This window comes from Mandrillus leucophaeus, unplaced genomic scaffold (genome assembly GCF_000951045.1).
Source record: "Mandrillus leucophaeus isolate KB7577 unplaced genomic scaffold, Mleu.le_1.0 Scaffold145, whole genome shotgun sequence".
Taxonomy (NCBI): Eukaryota; Metazoa; Chordata; class Mammalia; order Primates; family Cercopithecidae; genus Mandrillus; species Mandrillus leucophaeus.
The window spans coordinates 4,345,205-4,365,984 of record NW_012101421.1 but is presented as its reverse complement, the minus strand read 5'-3'; the positions used below and the strand labels follow the sequence as shown (position 1 = coordinate 4,365,984).

Here is a 20,780-nt window from a genome sequence, read left to right as displayed (position 1 = left end):
AAGCTACCTTCTTCTTTTTTTTAAAGTTACCTTCTTTATGTCACTCCTTGGAGGAGTCCACATTCAACTGGAAACTTCATGTTCAATATAAAATGTTCTGAAAGTTCAACCCACCGCATACCAATGTTCTCTGTTCACACGTGTGACAGTGACAGCCATACTCATATGTGTGATATGTGTAACTGTCTTTCTTTTCTCTCATAACAATCTCTATTTTCAACATGTTCTCCCATCACTGGGGAAAGTAAGCCACTACCAACAGTTTAGGGTAAATACATGCAGTGCACTCTTCACCCAGTTTCATGCAAATGAAACAATGAGCAGACTACAAGAGAGATACAAAGAAAAAGTATATTTTTCTTTCACCTAAGAAACGTATTTCTTTGGGCTTGAGCATATTATGATTTCTGAATTTCTTATAACCAAAGTGGTTTATTAAGGTAATGGTTAGAAATATCGATGCTTCTTTGGAAATTAAGTCCAACTAACCAGGTGTCTGAGATCCTTTCAAAATGTTTCTACACATGCCAACAGGGGAGAAGGACCTGTGATCCAAAAGAATGCCTTTCTTTGCCAGTCATTGGACTTTTGCTTGGTCCAGGTCAAGGCCACACTGTCAATTCTCATTTCACAGAGTTGTTCCCTGGTTAAAGGTTTTAAGATTGTCAAAGTTGGCCTGTTCCAACATACCAGGTAAAGTGAGGTGCATTATTTCAAATGCACTTGTAAAGAAGGCTTTTTACTTAGAAGAATTTTGTGTTATTCTAACAGAAATAGCCGTTTTGTAAACATTTCTAAGTATCTGCAAATATTATAAGAATTTTAAAAGAGATTGATCAATCATCAATATTTTCTTCTCTTAGAAGCGGCATCTTTCTAAAATAACCTGCAAACTGTACATTCATGCCAACAGATTAAATACTTAGCCAAAGGAAGAAACCTCAAAAGTTTTTCTCAAAGACTACTTCTGCATTAGAATATATGTTATCCTCCGGAAGGGAATGAAGAAATTCAGTCTCATCACAGACATCCCCTCAAACGTCTTTTCCTCTGAAAAGCCTTGTCATGACACAGATCCTGCCTGTATGCCTCCTTCCCAGCGTCCTCACCACAAAAGGCTGACGTTAAATCTCCCACAGCCTCCCCTAATAATGAACTGGCTTCCACAGGGAGGGACAGTGTAAATGTGTCTCCCGAACCAGAAACATCCTGCTTTTCATCTGCGCATAATTCATTCTCTAGGCTCAATACCTCGAGAGGCAGGATTTAAACATTTCACCCAGGGAAAGAATATCACCAGATCATTCTAGATTCATCACTTTCTCTTTATTTGTGACCTGCAATGTGGGGCAGAGAGAAAGTATTTGTTTGAGGAGGGAGATCAGGATGGAGCAAAGAGGGAGTCAAAGAGGGTGTCTTTGAAAGAAAAACCTTGACAGGATAAAATCTCCTGGAGAGAGATTACAGGAACTGTGGAGTTTTGCCTAAAACTGGGTAGTAAAGCTTCTGTTTAACTTGTGCACTAACTGCCATATGCATGGATTCTAGGACTGCAATGGGAATTTAAGAAGTCATTTATTGTCTCCAGGTAATAGCACACACAGCTGCTGTGGGCAGACCTGCACATATTTGATTTTTTCTCTATGACTGTGATGGGATTAGACAGACAATGCAAGACCAACTCCTCCAGGCACAGACCCTCCCTGCGGCCAGGCCTCTCCATGTGGCAGGGGTGTGAGCGCCGAACTGACTTCACACAAGGATGATGGAGAAACATCAGGACACTGTCCATAATGACAACATACACATACTTCATTAAAATATAGACACTGAAATATACTATTTTTTTTTTCTCAAAATTAGACATTGATGGTCTTGAACTAGTGAAGAAAACCAGTGTAAGAATGTTGAAAACTATGCTGTTTAGAGGAAGATGAGATAAATGTGAGTTTTATCAGGGTTGAGGTGCCTGCTCTCTACTGCAGGCTTTTCCAGGAGGCCTATCATTCCAATATGAATGTACTCTTCATTATCAGTCACTGCTTAATGATAATGCTTTAAATGTGCGTACAAAGTTCCATTTAGTCTGACAATCAGAACTCCTATGCCAGCTAATAACTGCCACCTCTGAGAGAGAATGAACAGAAAAATAATACTCCGTTTCAGGGTGCCCATCCCTTTTACCATTAACGATTACTTTTCAAAACACGGAGATTAAGCTCTTTCTTGCCATATCACCAAGTATTCTACATACAATTTAAAAAAAAACAATATCATTAAAAGGCAGATATCTCCAACTGCCTACAATAGGACATTCCATGAGTCACCTTGAAAATCAACTCCATTTTTAACAGCCTCATTGTTATTTATCTGCATTAACCTCATCCACTACTATTCATTAGGCAGCTCCTTGCATACAAAGCTCAGTTTGGCTAGCCACCCTAAGGTAACTAAACAAAAAAAGACAAACTTTTAAAACAGCATATACGGGTGGATTTTTGTTTTGTTTTCTAAACTCAGACTTAACAAGTCAATAGCTACAGCCCTGAAATGACTTGGAAATTTGGCTCTTACCCAGGGTATGATGAAATTTTGGAATTCTAAAAAAGTTCTTTGTGGCATTCATAATGTCCATGGATATGAATGAAACTTGACATGTACAATGAGAGAGTAAAAGGCTAAGCCCTCCCTGCCCCACATAGACATACGCTTCTTCATATGGTTAGAAATGCAGCTGATTACATTTGCCTAAATGTCCATCTGTTTCTAGCAGTGGGTGGCTTTGTCCATGCTCTGAAAATAATTTCAATGACCCAGAGCTCATTCCCATGCCACAGGGCTTGGCTGGTCTCCTTAGGGCACCAAATTTTCTCAGCACCCCCTCCCCCGCCAACTCAGCTCCCAGCATATCCACTCCTTCTTGACCATATGCCTTCTGTTTACTTTCCCAGCCCTACTTGGCCTCCTTCCCTCTTACCCTGACCTTAGCTCTCTCCCATGATCCCAAGTCATTTCCAGTCATGCCCACACTGCCCCCAACCAGCAGGGCCCTGGGTCAACCTTTCAGGACATGGGTGCTGCTGGTACCATAGTGGGCGGTCATGCTCCATTGTTAGTCCACTGCATAAAATGAGGTGCATGTGATATAGCAGAAGTGTATGCGGCCATCATGCTGCCACTAGGCAAAGTCCTGTGGTGCACACATTTTGTAGGAGTGGTCCCCACCTCCTGGTTCTGAGCTCTCTTGCACTCTTGGTGGTGCTAGTTCCTTCTCAGGTACTTCGGTGTCTGTTTTTTCTAAACCTTCTCATAATAAGAAACAAATGACAGATCACAGCCTCAAGTTTCATCCTTAGGGATAACTGGGGCTCAAGACCTTATGCAACGGAAGAGCAGCTCGTTCCGGCACTTGGCAGGGTAGGCTGCATCTCATGCTTCAGGTTCAGCTCAAATGTCAACTCCCCAGTGAGCCCTCCATGCCCACCTCTGAAGTGGCCACTTCCAGTTACTCCCACATCTTTCTACTCTGCCCTGGGTGATACTAACACCATTGGTAATTATCTTGTTTGTTTACCCTCTGTCCACTCCCCTTGCCCCCAGGATAGAAGCTGTATGAAGGCAGAAACTTCACAGAATATGTTTTGTTTACAGCTGTATCTCCTGTGTCTGGAACTGTGTGTGGCACACAGTAAGTACACAGTAAATAAATGCTGAATGAATGCAAACAAAGGTGCCCCAAATCATACAAAAGGCAATTATCAATACATGCCCCTAGTGCTATGTGAGATGGCTAGGAACAGACTGGGGCTGAGTGAACTAAAGGACCCTGTCTTCTATGTATTTTTTTTTTAAGGTGAGTAGAGAAATGTCTGGAACACACATACCAAAAGCTCCCTAGCTGCACTGCAGCTTAATGAGAGCTCTGTTCTAGGCATCAAGGTCACCAGCTTCTAGTTCCAAAACTATCAACCAGTTGGATAAATGGGCACATGTGTCTCAACTCTTTGGGCTCTCCTTTTCTTCACTAGTAAAGCAGGGGAACTAGATTACAAGTTACAATAACTAATATTTATTGAAAACTTTCCACATGCCTAATGAAAGAGTAACATAGGAATTTTCTCATTTAATCTTTGCAACAATGCCATGGGATCGCTGCTGCTTTTATGTTATGTAGGAAAAGATACAGACTCAGAGGTTTAGTGACTTGTCACAATTATTAAGTGGCAGAGCAGGGATTTGGACCTAAGACGAATTCTAGGATTCTTGCTTTTAATTAAGACTCTCCTTGCTCTCATGTTTATGTCATGAGATTAACCAGGAAGAAAAAAGAATTCCAAGTGAGGACACAATTGTCTTTAAGAAAGCCATTTTGTCTTTTTAAATTCTACCAAGACCTCATTTTACATTTTCACTTTAACCAAGATGATTTTAAGTTCTGTGAAGAAAAGCTCAAAATGTAGAGATTTGGGTGGCTAGTTCCTCAGTTTATCGCTGGGAATGATTTTTTGGCTGGCAAAGCTGCCAGCTATAACATATACGCTATGTTAATATCGTAGGAATCATCACATCGCACATTTCTAGTCACTACAGATTTGGAGTTCAAGTCTCTCAATTGGCTTTTTGTGGTAAATTAGTCAAAATGGACAGAGACCATGTACATTATACTGCTTATAATTTTTTCAAAGCTAATGAAAGACTTCAGATTGGTATCTTGACTATGTGTTTAGAAAAATCTATTTCTAAAAAAAAAAATAAGCAAACCTCCCACTATTCTACTCTTAGAGATTGGTGCCTGTCCAAAGGTCTGTATATACATTATGGTAAAATTGAGTTTTAAATTCATGAGAACATTTTGAAATGAAAATGGAAAATGAAGTAACAATAAAATTAAGCCTATTAACAGGCTGAGGGAAGTACAGGCCAGTGGCAAAAAATATTCCAATGAATCTGACTCCAAAAGACATCCTTATGCCCTCAGCCGTATTTGTGCTTATCTACTCCTCTTAATTATTTCCACAGTAGACTCTGGTACAGAATCAAAATTGAAAACTTCAAATTGGGAAATAGCACAACATTAAACTTACCTCTTTGGGTTCAGTTGGCAAGGTACTGATCTGCTTCTACATCAAACCCATGCTCCAACCCCAGAGAAGAAACTGCGAATCACATACAAGACAGGCTTCCTCCTGCACTTTATGAGGAAGTAGCAAATGGAAATTTTAGTCATTGCTACAGCTGAGCTAAGATAAACGGTAAGTTGGTGGAGCAGTGGGGAAATACTACCAAAACTAGCAGCATTATTTCACTACCAGCTCCCTAGTGCATTGTCCCCAAAACTTCTTTTCCCGTGTGAAATGATTCTCTCATTTCAGCCAGAGAATGGATTTCCTCATATCTTCTTAAAATTCCACCCCAGGATCAGAGTTCATCCTTCTTTTCCCTTCCCTGTTCTTCTGGTACTCTCATTTGGGCAACCAGATACCATTATTGTATATATTGTATATGGAACAGAAGAATTTTTTTAATCATTAAACATCTCTATTTATTTACTGGAATGAAGAATGAACTGACAGACTTTTGCATTAGAAGTACCTAGCAGCCCCTGACAAAAATCAGTTTAGACACACACACACACACACACACACACACACACACACACACACAAACACTCCTTGCAGTATCTCTGCTTTCCTTCTCTACTACCTTGTCACAGGTCAAAAGTAAAGTTACATTTCTAGCATCAGTGTAATATCACTACAATTTTCAAAGGGAAGTATAGAAACTGAGCATGCCAGTAAAAAGTAGATAAAAATTGTGCCATGTTCAAACCAAATCAGGTATAGAAATAACAGAGGGCGTGGTGGCTCATGCCTGTAATCCTAGCGCTTTAGGAGGCTGAGGCAGATGGATCACCTGAGGTCACGAGTTTGAGACCAGACTGGCCATCGCGGAGAAACCCCATCTCTACTAAAAATACAAAAATTAGCCAGACGTGTTGGCATGCGTCTGTAATCCCAGTTACTCCGGAGACTGAGGCAGGAGAATCACCTGAACCAGAGTGGGGGAAGGGGTGGAGGCTGCAGCGAGCCGATATCGTGTCATTGCACACCAGCCTGGGCAACAAGAGTGAAACTCTGTCTCAAAAAAAAAAAAAAAAAAAAAATCGGAGGGGCAGATACATGGTAAGACCATGGGTTTGGGAAGGACAGTGGAAGCAGGGAAGCTTTTTGAACCGCAGTCTCCTCTTTAGATTCTGCAGTGCTATGCTATGAGGACTTACGGGAGCAAAGGACAAAATTTTTAATACGGTATACTGCAGTAGTTTAACAAATGTTAGGGATGAGGTCACTACTGAATTGAGAATGTTTTGTTAAACTTGGGATAAAGACAGAACAGTAACAATTAGTTAACAAGCATTCAAAGATAATTAAGAAAAAGGAAATGACCACAAGACCTAGTAAACTTTTTGACTAAATAACTAGAGATGTTACCATAGGCAAAAATGTCTAAATAAGAAGAGTCCGTGGATGAAGTCAGTTCTAGAGTAGATACATGTGTTAAAAGTTACCCAGTGTTTGAGCCAATTTGAACAGATGAAATTTAAAAATTTGGTAAAATGCCTCCCCATCCTGCTTCCATACTGAGTTTCTAGGTTCCTAGGGTTAATTTAGACTTTAAAAACATTTTTAAGGAAAAAAAGGTTTGAGTTCAGCAACTAAGAATTATAAATTTTATTTTCTTTTTTTTGGCTTTCCAAACCTAAACCAAAAACCTGACAATCACACTGGTTGATTCAATGTCTCAAAGACCTATTTTACTTTGCATTATTTCAGCTTTAGTTATTATTATAATAATAAGCATAATAAACATTTAGTATCACAAATATATTAATGGATTCATTATATATATTTATATATGTATATATGCTACAAAGGATTAATTATTTAAAGTTAAAGTTAAAATATTTCATTAAAGTTTGATGAGGCAAAGGAACAACAAACTTAAAGTAGGATGCTAGTAAAAATAAAAATCTACAATTTTTTAAGATGTCAAAGTGCTACTGTTTATTCAAAAGGCCAGATTTTTCTATTAAAAAGTCTGTCCATTTTCACTAATGCAGAAAATACAGATAAAAAATAAAATTAAAATTTCCACTGTTCCATCACCCAGTTATAACATTCATATTCATATCTTCCTAAACACCATTTTTTTAAAGAGTCTTGCTCTGTCACCCAGGCTGGAGTGCAGTTGCATGATCTCAGCTCACTGCCACTTCTGCCTCCTGGGTTTAAGCAATTCTCCTGCCCCAGTCCCCCCAGTAGCTAGGATTACAGGCTCATGCCACCACACCCGGCTAATTTTTGTATTCTTAGTAGAAACGAGGTTTCACCATGTTGGCCAGGCTGGCTGGTCTCGAACTCCTGACCTTGTGATCCACCCACCTCAGCCTCCCAAAGTGCTGGGATTACAGGTGTGAGACACCACGTCTGGCCCTAAACATCTTTTATGTGTGTCTGGTGGAGGGTACACGTGTGTATGTGTTTCACACATACAGTCATTTATAAAAATGGGTTCATATGTACACACACACACACACACACACACACACACACACACACAGAACTGAATAGTGTCCCCCGTAAGATTCATATCCACCTGGAACCTCAGATTATGACTTTATTTGGAGAAAGGTCTTTGCAGATATAATTAGTTAAGGTGAGGATATATTGGATTAGGATGGGCCCTCAATCCAATGACTGGTTCCTTAAAAGACGACCATGTAAAAAGCACAGATGAAGAAGGCCACGTGATAATGAAAGGCAGAGATGGGCGTGATGAAGCTGCAAGCCAAGGAGCACACAGGGGCCAACAGAGGCCGGAAGAGACAAGGAAGGGTCTCCCAAAGCTCTTGGAGGGAGCACGACCTTACTAACACCTTGGTTTTACACTTCTAGCCTCCCACATCACAACTGTGAGAGGACCAATTTTAAACCACCTGGTTTGTGGTAATTTGTTATGGGAGCCCTGGAAAACTAATATAATCCATATACACATTTGTAATAATCATCTTGCTTCTGTTAACATTTTTACATTTGTGAACTTTTTTCATATTTTCTTCACATGTAATATTTGCATAATACTTAAGTGTATAGGTGTACCACAGTATACTAGATTTCAGAATTTTATTTTAACATGCTTAATTTCCACTTCTACTTTGGTCATTTCCCCTCTTTGGTTCATTATTATTTCAAGCCAACGGAACTGACGGTCACTTCATTGCGAACTATGACCAAATCATCTCTGTCTTACATAAAAAGATTTTCCAATGTCTTCATGTGATTTTGCAGGGGCTTAGTTGTTTGCTAGTTAGAGTCCTAAAAGCCAAATGGACATCATCATCTGGGCTCCCTTGTTAACAGGAAAAAAAGCAAGTAATCATCTTATTAAAAAAAAGAAAAAAAAAATCCCAAACATCCTCGGCCATCGTAAACTAAGGGAATCACAGGATGTCCTGTCTATTAGTATTTGGCTTCCATTCACGGCACATCCTCAAAGCAAAAAGAACACTCGCAGCTCTCAAGGGATCCTTGAGTGGCTGTGGTCTGCTCAGTCCCAACCAGAACACAGAGAAATCATCTGACTACCGCCACCACGGAGGCAGCGACTCACCTGAAATTCGGTCTGAAGCTTTTGGCAATAAAATGAATACACGTCAAATGAAATAAGCGGCACCCACGAAACCTAGTAGTAGGCCTAGGACATTTGTGAAATCATTAGTAAACTCATATTTTGTATTTTTGGATTTTGAAACATATGTAGTTCAGAAACTGGCTTTTAGCTGGAAAGATTTCTGAACAGATTCTGGGAGCCAAGGATCCTCATCTTCTCCAAAACAAGGTGCCTCAGTCGATCCTTTTAGGCAAACCTATGACCTTACTAAGCTTTTGTTTCCCAGGCTCTAAATTTTACTTGAGACAATTTCTTCTTAGGGAGTTAGAGAAGTCAGGAACCAAACAACAACAAAACTGCCAAATTTAGATGGAATGGGAATGGGACGAGGTCAAGGTTGGGGATCCTCACCACAAAATTCTTTAAAAGGGGCGCATCCAGTGCTTTGGCTATTCTTGGCAAAATTTTGGAAGCAAGCAAATAGCTCCTTGTTACATTTATCTTTCCCCCCTCTTTTTATTTAGTTTTTTAAATGTTTATTTTAGGTTTGGGGGTACATGTGAAGGTTTGTTACATAGGTAAACTCACGTCATGGGGGTGTGCTGTGCAGATTATTTCATCACCCAGGTATTAAGCCCACTACCCATGAGTTATTTTTTTCTGCTCCTCTGTCTCCTCCCACCTTCCCCTCTCAAGTAGATCCCAATGCCTGTTGTTCTCTTGTGTTCATTAGTTCTCATCATTTAGCTGCCACTTGTGAGAACATACAGTAGGTATCCTTGTTACAATTAAAGAAAAAAGTTTTTCTATGCACATTTTCCTCTTAAATTTAATCGCAGAATCTAGCAAGAAGGGGACACACAACACAAACAAAAGAATATCTTAATTATAGGGCTCTTCTCCACAGAACTAGAAGAGCATCTCCTATCTACCAAGACTACCTACCAAACCTAACACTCTCATATAAAACTTCTAAGGTAGATTCAGTGGGTTTTTTTTTTTTCCTCAGCTAAAATAATTATTCTGTTACTATTTTACCCTCTATTTACACATTAAATACATTTATTTATTTATTTATTTATTTTTTATGAGATGGAATCTCGCTCTGTTGCCTAGCCTGGAGTGCAGTGGCATGACCTCAGCTCACTGCAACCTCCACCTCCTGGGTTCAAGTGATTCTCCTGCCTCAACCTCAAAGGTAGCTGGGATTATAGGCAAGTGCCACCATGCCCAGTTATTTTTTGTATTTTTAGTAGAGATGGGGTTTCACCATATTTGCCAGGCTGGTCTCAAACTCCTGACCTCAAGTGATCCGCCCATCTCGGCCTCCCAAAGTGCTGGGATTACAGGCGTGAGCCACAGTGCCTGGCCTAAATAGACTCATTTAATATGTACTTACTGAGAGACGGACCGTGTACCTAATTGCTGTAAAAGTCATTGTGAACAAAGACTAGGTCTTTTGTGTGTGGGTGGGGGGGAGGGCTTTATATTCAATTTAAGAATACAAGACCTGTACATATTAAAATACAGTTCAAGACTGTACTATTATCCAGAATATGTTTATAATTCTATTTAAAAAGATAAACTATTTTTTAAATGGAAAAAGATTTGAACACTTTACTACAGAAGACACACAAATGGCCAATAAGCACATGAAAAGATACCCATTATTAGTCATCATGAAAACAGAAATTACAATCTCAACGAGATACCACTATACATCCATAAGGATGGCCAACATTTCAGAGACTGATAGTAAGTGTTGCCAAAGATGTGAAACAATCGGAACTCTCATACTGGGATGCTAGGAATGTAAAATGGTACAACCGTTTTGGACAACTGTTTACCAAACAGTTTCTTAAAAAGTTAAACACCAGCCATGTGACCCAATCACTCCACTCCTAGGTATTTTCCCCAGAGAAATGAAAACGCCTCCACAAAGACTTGTATAACAACATTCGTAGAAGCTTTCTTCATAATTTCTAAAAAGTGGAAACAACATAAATGTTCATCAATTGGTGAGTAAACAAAACATGGTATAGCCATACCATGAAATACTACTCAGCAATAAAGAGTGATGAACTGCTGAGACACCCCATATGGATGAATCTTAAAATCACTGTGCTGAGTCAAAGTAGTCAGACACTAATGAGTGCATTCTCTGTGATCCCATTTACATAAAATGTAATCTCATCTGTGGTGACAGAAAGCAGATCACTGGCTCCCGGGGCTGTGGGCAGAGAAGATTTGGACTGCAAAGGGTACAAGGACTCTTTTGGGGGTGATAGAAATGTTCCGCATCTTGACTGTGGTGATGGCTTCAGGGTGGACACACTGCCAAAACTCTGACTCAGACACTTTAAATGGCTGCAGTTTATTGTACATAAATTCTTAATAAAGTTGATGAGGGGGAATAAAAGACTATAGTATAATTTGTTTGACTTCTTTCCAGGTTCAATTTGAACTTTTAATGAACATCTGCTATGTGCAAGGTATTGTACAGGGTCCTTAGAACAAAAAGATTATAGATTTTTATCAATACAGGGTAAAAGAGTAGATTTAAGCTGCAAGCAATACTACTAGCTAACATTCCTTGAGGCATTTACTTTGCACCAGGCACCGTTTGGCACACCTTACGTTCTGTAACTCATTTAATCTGCATAAGAACCCTGGGAAGTTGGTGCTACTATTATTTCCATATGCACAGTAAGAAAATGAGGCTTAGAGAGGCTAAAAAAATTTTGCCCTAGAAAGGGATGGAGTTGGGACAGAAAATAAAAGTCTCACACCAGAGCCAAGCTTTGCCCACTATACTTAACTGCTTCTTCAAGCAACTTCCTGGCTGTGTACTTTGAGGACCCCAACTGTCCTCCTGGGGGTGAGGAAAGGAGGTAGGGGACGATCCAGGCTCCCTTTTCGGTACAGACCAAATTTTGAACTGGAGTTGAGGTAGCAGTGACACACTTACCGTACAGGCTGGAAATAGGTACATGCTGACATCTTAGTCATTGCTATGACAATGCTATCTGCCTGTCAAAAATTTCAGGGGGAAATAAATTGACTTCCCAAACCCAAACTTATCAATTTGGCATCCCAAATTGGCTTCCCAAACCCAAACTTAATAATTTACTGTGTATTCCAGGCCCCATTAAGGGACTTGGGAGAGACTTATTGGTCCCCTTTCCCTTCTGCTGCCAGGCCCCTGCCTAGGCTAACACAGAGCTCTTCATTTTCTTCTGTCCTTGGAGAACAAGTGTTGAAGGGAAGGTTTATTCTGCCCTTGAAAAGAGAGGCAGAGAGATGGGGTGGGGGTAGGGAGGCAGAGAACTAAACTCTCTCTAGGGGCTGGCATGTTCACCCCAAGAAACCCTCACCCTCCTCCATGCTGCACTCACTTCCCATCACACTCCATCTCCCAATGACCCTGCCTTCTGCTTCCTCTTTTTCTAGCAGAGACATTCAGCTCGTAAGTTCCACAAGTTTTTTTATTTCAGAGTTGCTGACAGTGAGCAGGTCCCTATACGGAGGATAATATATTCAAAGCTTTGTTGTTCTTTGTTTTTTCTTAATTGGTCAGTCTCCCTGGGGGTTCTCTCAGTCTTCACCCAGACTCCTGGATGAGGGGGCTGAAACAGAAAAGCATGGTGAATGCAGATGGCTTGTTTCCTGGCCGTCATCACACGCAGGGGTCACAAGAAGGCCAGATATTGCCCAATTAAGTTCCCTAAGGTGGGAGGTTAGGCTGAGTTGGAGGAGGACAGAGGACTGCACTCAAAGTGGCCAAAAAATTGGCAATTACCTGCAATCTCAGTTTCAGGGCCCCTTGCCGTACTTGATAAATGGCAGGAGCCTGATAAATGAGAAGAAAACAAAAATGCAAAGAGGGTATTTTAAAATAATCCTCAGAGAGTATTATTTTGCAGTTAGTGTAAGATTCACAGAGCATACTAAACAGGCTGGACGCATCACAAAACACACAGGCAGCTTCAATGTACTCTGGAGAAAATGAAACAAAATCTGCACTATGGATTGCTATGTGTGAAACCTGAAAGGGCTAAATGAGGCAGATGCTATAGGAGCACATTTCATTTGTGACTACTGATGTTTAATGTAAGAATGGTACTTGGATTAGACAAATCTTTACTGCCATCCATGTGACTTCAGTAAGTCCATGAATATCTGTGAGATGTTTCCTAACATATTTCAACATGTAAACCTCATTAAGTTCAAACTGAAACTTATTTAATTTTAAAAATCTATGCTATTAAAGGGTTAATTGAAACATCACTGATTGATGAGGTAATGCATTTAGTTTCAGTTTAGGAAAAAAAAAACATAGAAAAGTACACAGTGATTAATCTTCCCAGTTCTTAACATTATTAGTTTATATCCTTTCAGTTTCTCTACGAATGAAGTATGAATATATGATCTCATTTTCACTTTTTATGTAATAGTATACTGAAGTATTTTTAATCTAATGATAACCAATACAAATATAAAAATTGGAGGAGCAAAACAGATAAATAAGCCTCTTACTTTTCAAGTGACTTTTTGAAAAAGAGAAATGAACTTCCTGCCACAAAAAACACTCAACAGTGCCCAAGCTTGTGCCTCAAGGCTATGTTCGTAAGACAAATATAGAGGTCATAGTAGGGTACACACTCATTTTTACTTACACACTCCATTTCTGAAAGCTTTTGAAAATTATAGGAGTGATAATTTTGCCCTTCCCAAGTATCAACACAATAATCACAACATTACTTTTATTCAGACAAGTTATCAGGAAGACTTCTGAACCAATGACAGCCACACCTCAGCAAAAAACAAAACACGCACCCTGTGTATACTCTGGGGTCAGGTGTGGAAACCTCTCCATCTCACATCCCTCCCACCAGGCACTTTTGCCCGCTGTCCAGGCCCCCGGAGGCTCTTATCAAGGGAGGGCTCTGCAGTATTTATCTCTGTATTCCAAGGGCCCAGCATGGAGGAAGGTTGGCACATTAAAGGAATTTGGTAAGTCTGCTAAAAGAAGGATTTTGGCTTAACTTTAATGTAACAATAATTGTGTAAAACCCAAGAGTGAGGATTTTAAAAATGACATTATTAGAACCTGAAAACACTTTCTGGCATTCCAAAATGATAAAAAGGAAATAGATGGTGTGAGGGAGTGGGGGAAGGAGCCCACTTAGCTTCACCTTCTCCTGATTTGCACAGCACCAATGAAGACCTCACAGGGAATCACAGAGGGCCTTTCAATGAGGGATACCACTGTTCATAATCACAGTATAGCTGTGAACATAGGAAAGCCTCCCAGAGATGTCAGTACCTTTGGCGTTTTTGACAAATTACCTCCTAGGGCTTTGCCAGGGTAGGCTGACACTAAATAAAGAACAAAAAATTAATGTCTTTAAAGCAAAACAAAACAAAAACAAGTGTTACTTCTATGAAAAATGAAATAGGATCGCAGAAATCCAAAGGGTGTCTCATATCAATAGCACTGTCTTTTTAGTTGTATGCAACAACAAACACTGGCCCTAAATTTCATGATCGATTCTGTGCGCAATTAAAATTTGAATTTCTATAAAAATGTGTATTTTCTGCTGTATAAATTTTTACGGATAGCCAAAATGCCTTTAGGAAGTATAATTTTAGAAAGTATAATTATATATACATATCTATGTGTTACATACACATTAGATATATATAAACACATACTATAAATGCCCAGCTCTCACCATTGCTGTGTTAGACACAGTATTAACACATATACTATATATACACTATATATAATAGTATATACATATAGTATAGTGTATAGTGTATGTATAGTATTAATACATATACTATAAACATATACACACAAATATGTGTTAATAGCATATATATTATATGTATGTAGTATACATACACACATAATACATATTTGCTACTACTATATATGTGTGAATATAGTATATGTATATGTAATATATGTGTTAATACTATATATTACACATATAATTATATTTTCTAAAAGTGTATGTGTATATATACTTTCTATAGTGTATGTATAAATACACACAGACACACATATATATAGTATATGTGTTAATATTATATAAATATATGATATAGTTTGGATGTTGTCCCCTCTACATCTTGTGTTCAACTGTAATCCCCAGTGTTGAAGATGGGGCCTGGTAGGAGGTGTCTGGGTCATGGGGTCAGGTACCTCATAGCTTGATGCTGTCCTCATGACACTGAGTGACTTCTCACATGAGCTGGTTGTTTAAAAGTGTGTGGCACCTCCCCCTCCACTCCCTCTCTCTTGCTTCTGCTCTGGCCATACGACATGCCTGCTCCAGCTCCGCCTTCTGCCATGAGAGAAAGCTCCCTGAGGCCGCCCCGGAAGCTGAGCAGATGCTGGCGCCATGCTTCCTATACAGCCTGCAGAGCTGTGAGCCAGTTAAACCTCTTGCCATGTCCTCTTTCTGTTCCAAAGTCATTGCTAAAATCAGACTCTTCCGGCATGGTCATTTTACCTGCTGGAACCAAGAGAGGCCTAGAAATCACAGAAAGTTTGAGCTTTTGCCATATTTTCTTAACTAGATTAGCATTAGACGACACCATCACTCAAAGCTGCTGTCAACTTGATCATTTCATGTATTTATCATAAACTTCTGCTCCTTTAGAAAAGAGAATAATTCTTTAAGAAACTCTGTCCTGGTTCAAGTGAGTAAAATCTTAATTCACTTGGGGAGACCTGACACTGAAAACACAGTGGTTTTTTTTTTTTTTTGGTAACCTACTAAGAAATTATTTATTGGTGGCCTATAAAACTCTGTTCAGTCTTTACCTTGCTAATGATTTATTCTCATTAAAGTAAATGACCATCTTTGGGGAGGCATTTTATAAAAACATATTTAGGAGAAATTTCTTTAATTTATGCTATAAGGCAAATGTTGCATAATTTTTTGCCTCTGTGAATTGTAGGTTTCCACTTTGAGAGAATTCTCTCAATCTAATAATAAAGACCAAGGACCAGAAACACTAAGATAAACAATCAAAATTTTAAAACGAGCTAAGAAACAAGGTTTGTATGATACCAATGGGACGTGTGTGGAGTATCAGAAAGAAAAAGGGCTGTTGGAATAGTGCTTCAGATATTGGCTAAGTTTGACATACTCAGTGTACCATTACAGAGGCAGATGCCTGAAAGATGGCCTGAAGTCAGGAAGAACAAAACTATTCTTAGATATATATTCTAACTTAATTCACCGTAGAAAAAAGACATTTCTCACAGGAGAGAAGAAAATCAATTTGTCCTTTAAAGTGAAATAGACTAAAAGAAGAAGTAAACACACACACACTATTTAGGGTAAATTTCATCCACTCCGGAGTCTGCCACCAAGGTGATAACCTTCTAACTGTCAGAGGAATTGGCCCCAAAGTCATAGGGAGTGTTCTGAGCAGTTTCTTCAGCCATAATCTGTACTTTTTATGGCATTAAATGCCAAGGGAAGATGCGTCATAATGAACCAGAAACCTGGTTCATTGTTTAGGAAGATCAGAATAGTGGAAACTCTCCACACTTGCCACTCCTAAAAGTTAGACTGATAGCTATGAAGTGGGCATCTGCAAATATAAAAGCCACTGTCTGAGCTAAGTACCAGTCTCATTATGGAACAAAGCTGCATTCATTGCTTCTACTCAAGGAAAGACATCGCGAGCCAGAGAACATCTACCTTGTCCTGATCTTTGCACATTAGGGGGCTCAAGCTCTCACATGGCATTAAGTATTTTCTAGCGATTCTAGACCCACACAGTGGGGCATTGGTGGACCCCGTTGTCTCTTCAGCTCTCATTTCAAAACTGAAGATCCACTGCAGTAGGCATCTGTTTTCATTACACTATCTTCAGTCAATAAACTTTCAGTAGCTTCTTATTTCCAAGTTTCAACTACCCCGCCTGCTTTTCAATGCTTTTATTTTCTACCACTGCCCAACACACACCTGGCCAGGCCAATGAAAATTCTGCCTGATCCTAAAGCCTACATTCTTTTCAGCAAATTTTTTGGTTTCTCACAGTGTCTTTTAGCTTCCTACAGCATACTGGCCTTCAGAGAAACTTTCTTCCCTCTTTGGGTCACTGGGGGTTCAGGAAATGCAAACCACTTTTGCTATCAGACTAAGCAAAATACCAACAACACTGTAAGTCTGTTACAAAATGAGCTGTTTCCCATCTGACTTTACTAGGACTCAAGATCCTCAAGGGGCATCTAGCACAGACCTTGGCCAGAGCAGACTTTCAAATATTCGTCCAATTAATTAATTCTCTAAACCAAACAGAATATTTAAATTAGTCCCAAATTTCCCGTTCCAATTAATAGAATTATTCACTGCAGCTACAAGATGTCCCTATAAAGAAAAGATGCTGCATAAGGAAATCAACCTTCCGAATTTCAGAAGACAATCTCACAGCTCTGCTCTAAGAGCCTCTCCCCAAAGCAAGAGCACCCAGAAGACCATCCCATTAACAGAAGCTCTGAAAATCTGTAAAAGAAGTTCCAGAGTTGGGCACGTACTAAAGCATCAAGTAATCTTCTGATTTTTACAAACACTAAGAAAAATAGTAAGGACAAAAATCTTTACTTTTGAAAACCTCCTTTGACAGTATTAAACCTAGATGATACTAACAAATACATAATAAAGACATGAACCAAGACTTTTGCCATCTATAACTACTGTTTTGGGGAATGCGATGTGAAGCCTATGTTCTGATAAAAGCGAGCCACATTACAATAGCCGCTACTGAATGGAACACACTTTCACAACTCTTTTATACACACATGTGCACAAAAAACCACACACACCGGCACAATATTACGATATTTCTCTGTTTTCCTTAACAACAGTATGTTTTTTAAAACTGGCAAAGCTGGATGTTACGGCCAATGCTTTAGGCTTACATTTTAGTTTTGCTTTACTTTACAATCCATTTCCTGGGGCCAAGTAATTTTTTTTTTTAAGTATTCAGAAACATGTGCTACTGTAGTCGCATGCTCAAAACCCCCATGTGGAAACAGTCCTCTAGACTTATACATTCATTCTTAAAAGCCTGGAGTATACAAACAAAGATGCAGTGGGCAGAGAGCCAGTTAATAAATCTCATTTCCGACTAGCATCTGCATGAAACAGAGCTATAGGGAGTATCCTCTCCAGGGAGATCCAGAGCACGACTCATTCACTCTGTGAATTAAACAGTGTCACCTCGGATGGCCCACACCACATTTATTTTTTAAGCAGCTCTTAAAACATATAGATTTCTAGCATTCATAAACACAGTGAGGGAGCTGAGGCTGAGAAGATCACACAGGAGTGAAAACATGTCTCTAAAACTCTGCAAAGCCATTTTTGTACTTTTTTCAATTGGAATTACTAATCCAGCGGTAATTTTCTAAAGGAAACTTGCTTTTCTAATCAAGGTGCACACCAGTTTCACTAATGAGTTGCTGCCCATTCTGTTCCATGCTGTGAAAATGGGTTTTGTTTACACTGTCGGATACCTGGATTAAGAGACGTGGGTCAGGAACCAAATCTGACTTACTTATGAACAATATGGTGCAAATGCTATAACAGTAATGTCTCATCCTCCAAAGAATGACTGCCCATTAACAATTCTCAGGGAAGCCACCCTATCCTCTAGGTGTTCGCTCCTCCTCTCACCTGTGCTGCCAGCAAGGTGAGACGTTCTTGTCCAAGAGCCCTTTTTCAGTAACAACAGTATTCTTATGTTTACATAGCTTTTGAAGGAAATTATTTGTTTTAAATATTGAGTTTAGCCTCATAATACCCTCTAAGAACGGGGGCTAGATATTTTTATATGTAACAGGCAAAGGTAGAAAATAAAGCCTAAGGCTGGGCACGGTGGCTCACACCCGTAATCCCAGCACTTTCGGAGGCCAAGGCGGGTGGATCGCTTGAGGCCAGGAGTTGGAGATCAGCCTGACCAACATGGTGAAACCCCGTCTCTACCAAAAATACAAAATTAGCCGGGCGTGGTGGCACATGCCTGTAATCCCAGCTACTCATGAGGCTGAGGCAGGAGAATCTCTTGAACCTGGGAGGCGGAGGTTGCAAGTGGGCAGTGATTGAGCCATTGCACGCCAACCTGGGCAACAAAAGCAAAACTCTCTCAAAAAAAAAAAAAAGAAAGAAAAGCCTAAGATAAAGGACCTGTGGGGGACCTACCTAGGAGTCAGTAAAGGATCCAGGGAGAGAATTCCCTCTGATCTTGCCAGGGAACTGGGCTCACTCAACCCCACCCCACCATAAGGGACTCCACCCAGAACTTCCAGGCATACCTTCATTGTTGAGGGCTATACCAAACCTATAGCCAAGGCAAAACTTTTATTTGGTTAACTCTCTACTCACACTTTCAAATTGCCTTCCAAGTTTCCTCAGCAATTAAATGGCTATATTATTCCAGTCTTGGGATGCCAAAATAATGATGGAATGTTTCCTGGATAGAAAAATGTATCACATTTTTCCTCTTCCTATGCCCCTCCAAAAAAATAAGTGGTAATTATGACGCTGGACATCCACTTTGAAAGAAAAACAGACGAAGGAAAACATCGTATGTGTCTGACTCCATGTGCACCCTTTGTATAACACAAGACAAATGCAATTTGAGAGGCTTCCTTCTTCATTTAGTCTATGACACCTCTCACTATATCATCCAGTAATCCTATTATATCAAATACAAATGCAGTGATGCTCTTAGTGACTTAAGAATTTGTTCAGTAAGATCTTTATTAAAATTCAGTTTTGTTTTTACATAATTTTGAACACCATTATAGGGACTCAGAAAGCAAACTGGAAATAATTTAGGAAATGCAAATAATAGCTTGGGTTGAATTAAAGAGGTAAATAAAATTTCATTTTAAAGCAATAATCTGTCAACAAAACGTAACATTTAACCTTTCTGTCAAATGATTTTCCATTGCCATTTCAAGTTAGTTTACATGAGTAATAAAACCCAACCAGGCAACTTCCTTTGGCCCATGGGGTAAAATTCGAACTCTGTCTTAAAAGCAACTGCTACCTACACAGCAGGGATTAAATCATCTAGAAAATAAAGGCTTCAAATTTATTTTCTATAAAAAAAAAACAGTTCAAACAAGTGAGATTTAAAATCGCTTCAAGTTTTTTGTTTTTAAATTCTATTTTTAGGCTTTGGGATGGTCACGGAGGAAAAAGGTGGAGGAGTAAGAAGAGCAGAGGCCCAAATTTCCAATCACAGGGTCTTCGAAAGGAGAGCCCCAGAAGTTGTGGACCAATTTTGATTTACATTAAGAGAATAACAAGCACTTGAAATCTGTAAGAATGCCATGTCAACACATTAGCTGGAACCATAAGGCATGAGATTTTGGTGACCTCATGGGCACAGCCAAAATTAACTTCAAGTATTTATATAACTGCCAGAGATGACAGGGCAAAGGTTGCTTATAATTTTTTTTTTTTTTTTTTTTGAGTCAACAAATAGTGCATTTCTTTGGCCAAAGAGAAAGGAAGTAGGGTACTTTCTGGTCCTATTTTGTGATATGCAACATTTATACACACAATATTCTACCCATAATGCCATCTAAATGTTTAGATGACGGCTCTAAAAAGGAAAAAAAGAGTTATTTCCTGTTGCTCATTAGCTGAGAGGATGCGCTTTAGAGGTATGTGTGCTCTGCCTCAAAGCAAAAGCATTGTTAGCGTTTATCAAGGTAACATTTAAAAATAACTACCCCAGTACAAAAGAACTTCAGAGGAAATATGACTGAAGCTATCAGTCTCCCTTCAAGTCTGGCCTTTAGCTGCATAAGACTCTAGCTGCATTCTCCATTACATTGTTATCCTTATCAAACAATGCAAACAATTTTAATGAGCTTATCTACTAGAACATATTGCCAGATATGTTAATGTAAAAATGATGCCAACTGTACAGGCCAACTCATTAATCAAAAGGCTCACAATACAATGACCAAGATCAGTCCCATCCTCAAAACAGACCTCAGTAAAATACGAGGAATTACCTTCCTACTGTAAATAAGAAGGAAAGGCTCCCCACCCAAGCGGTGGCCA

At 39.4% G+C, this 20,780-nt stretch overlaps 1 protein-coding gene across 5 annotated transcripts in view; it reads right to left on the bottom strand.

Annotated features, from left to right (window-relative positions):
* Positions 1-20,780, bottom strand: part of MAPRE2 (microtubule-associated protein, RP/EB family, member 2) — a 187,018-nt gene that overhangs the window by 81,617 nt on the left and 84,621 nt on the right. The gene's annotated exons all lie outside the window — the stretch shown is intronic.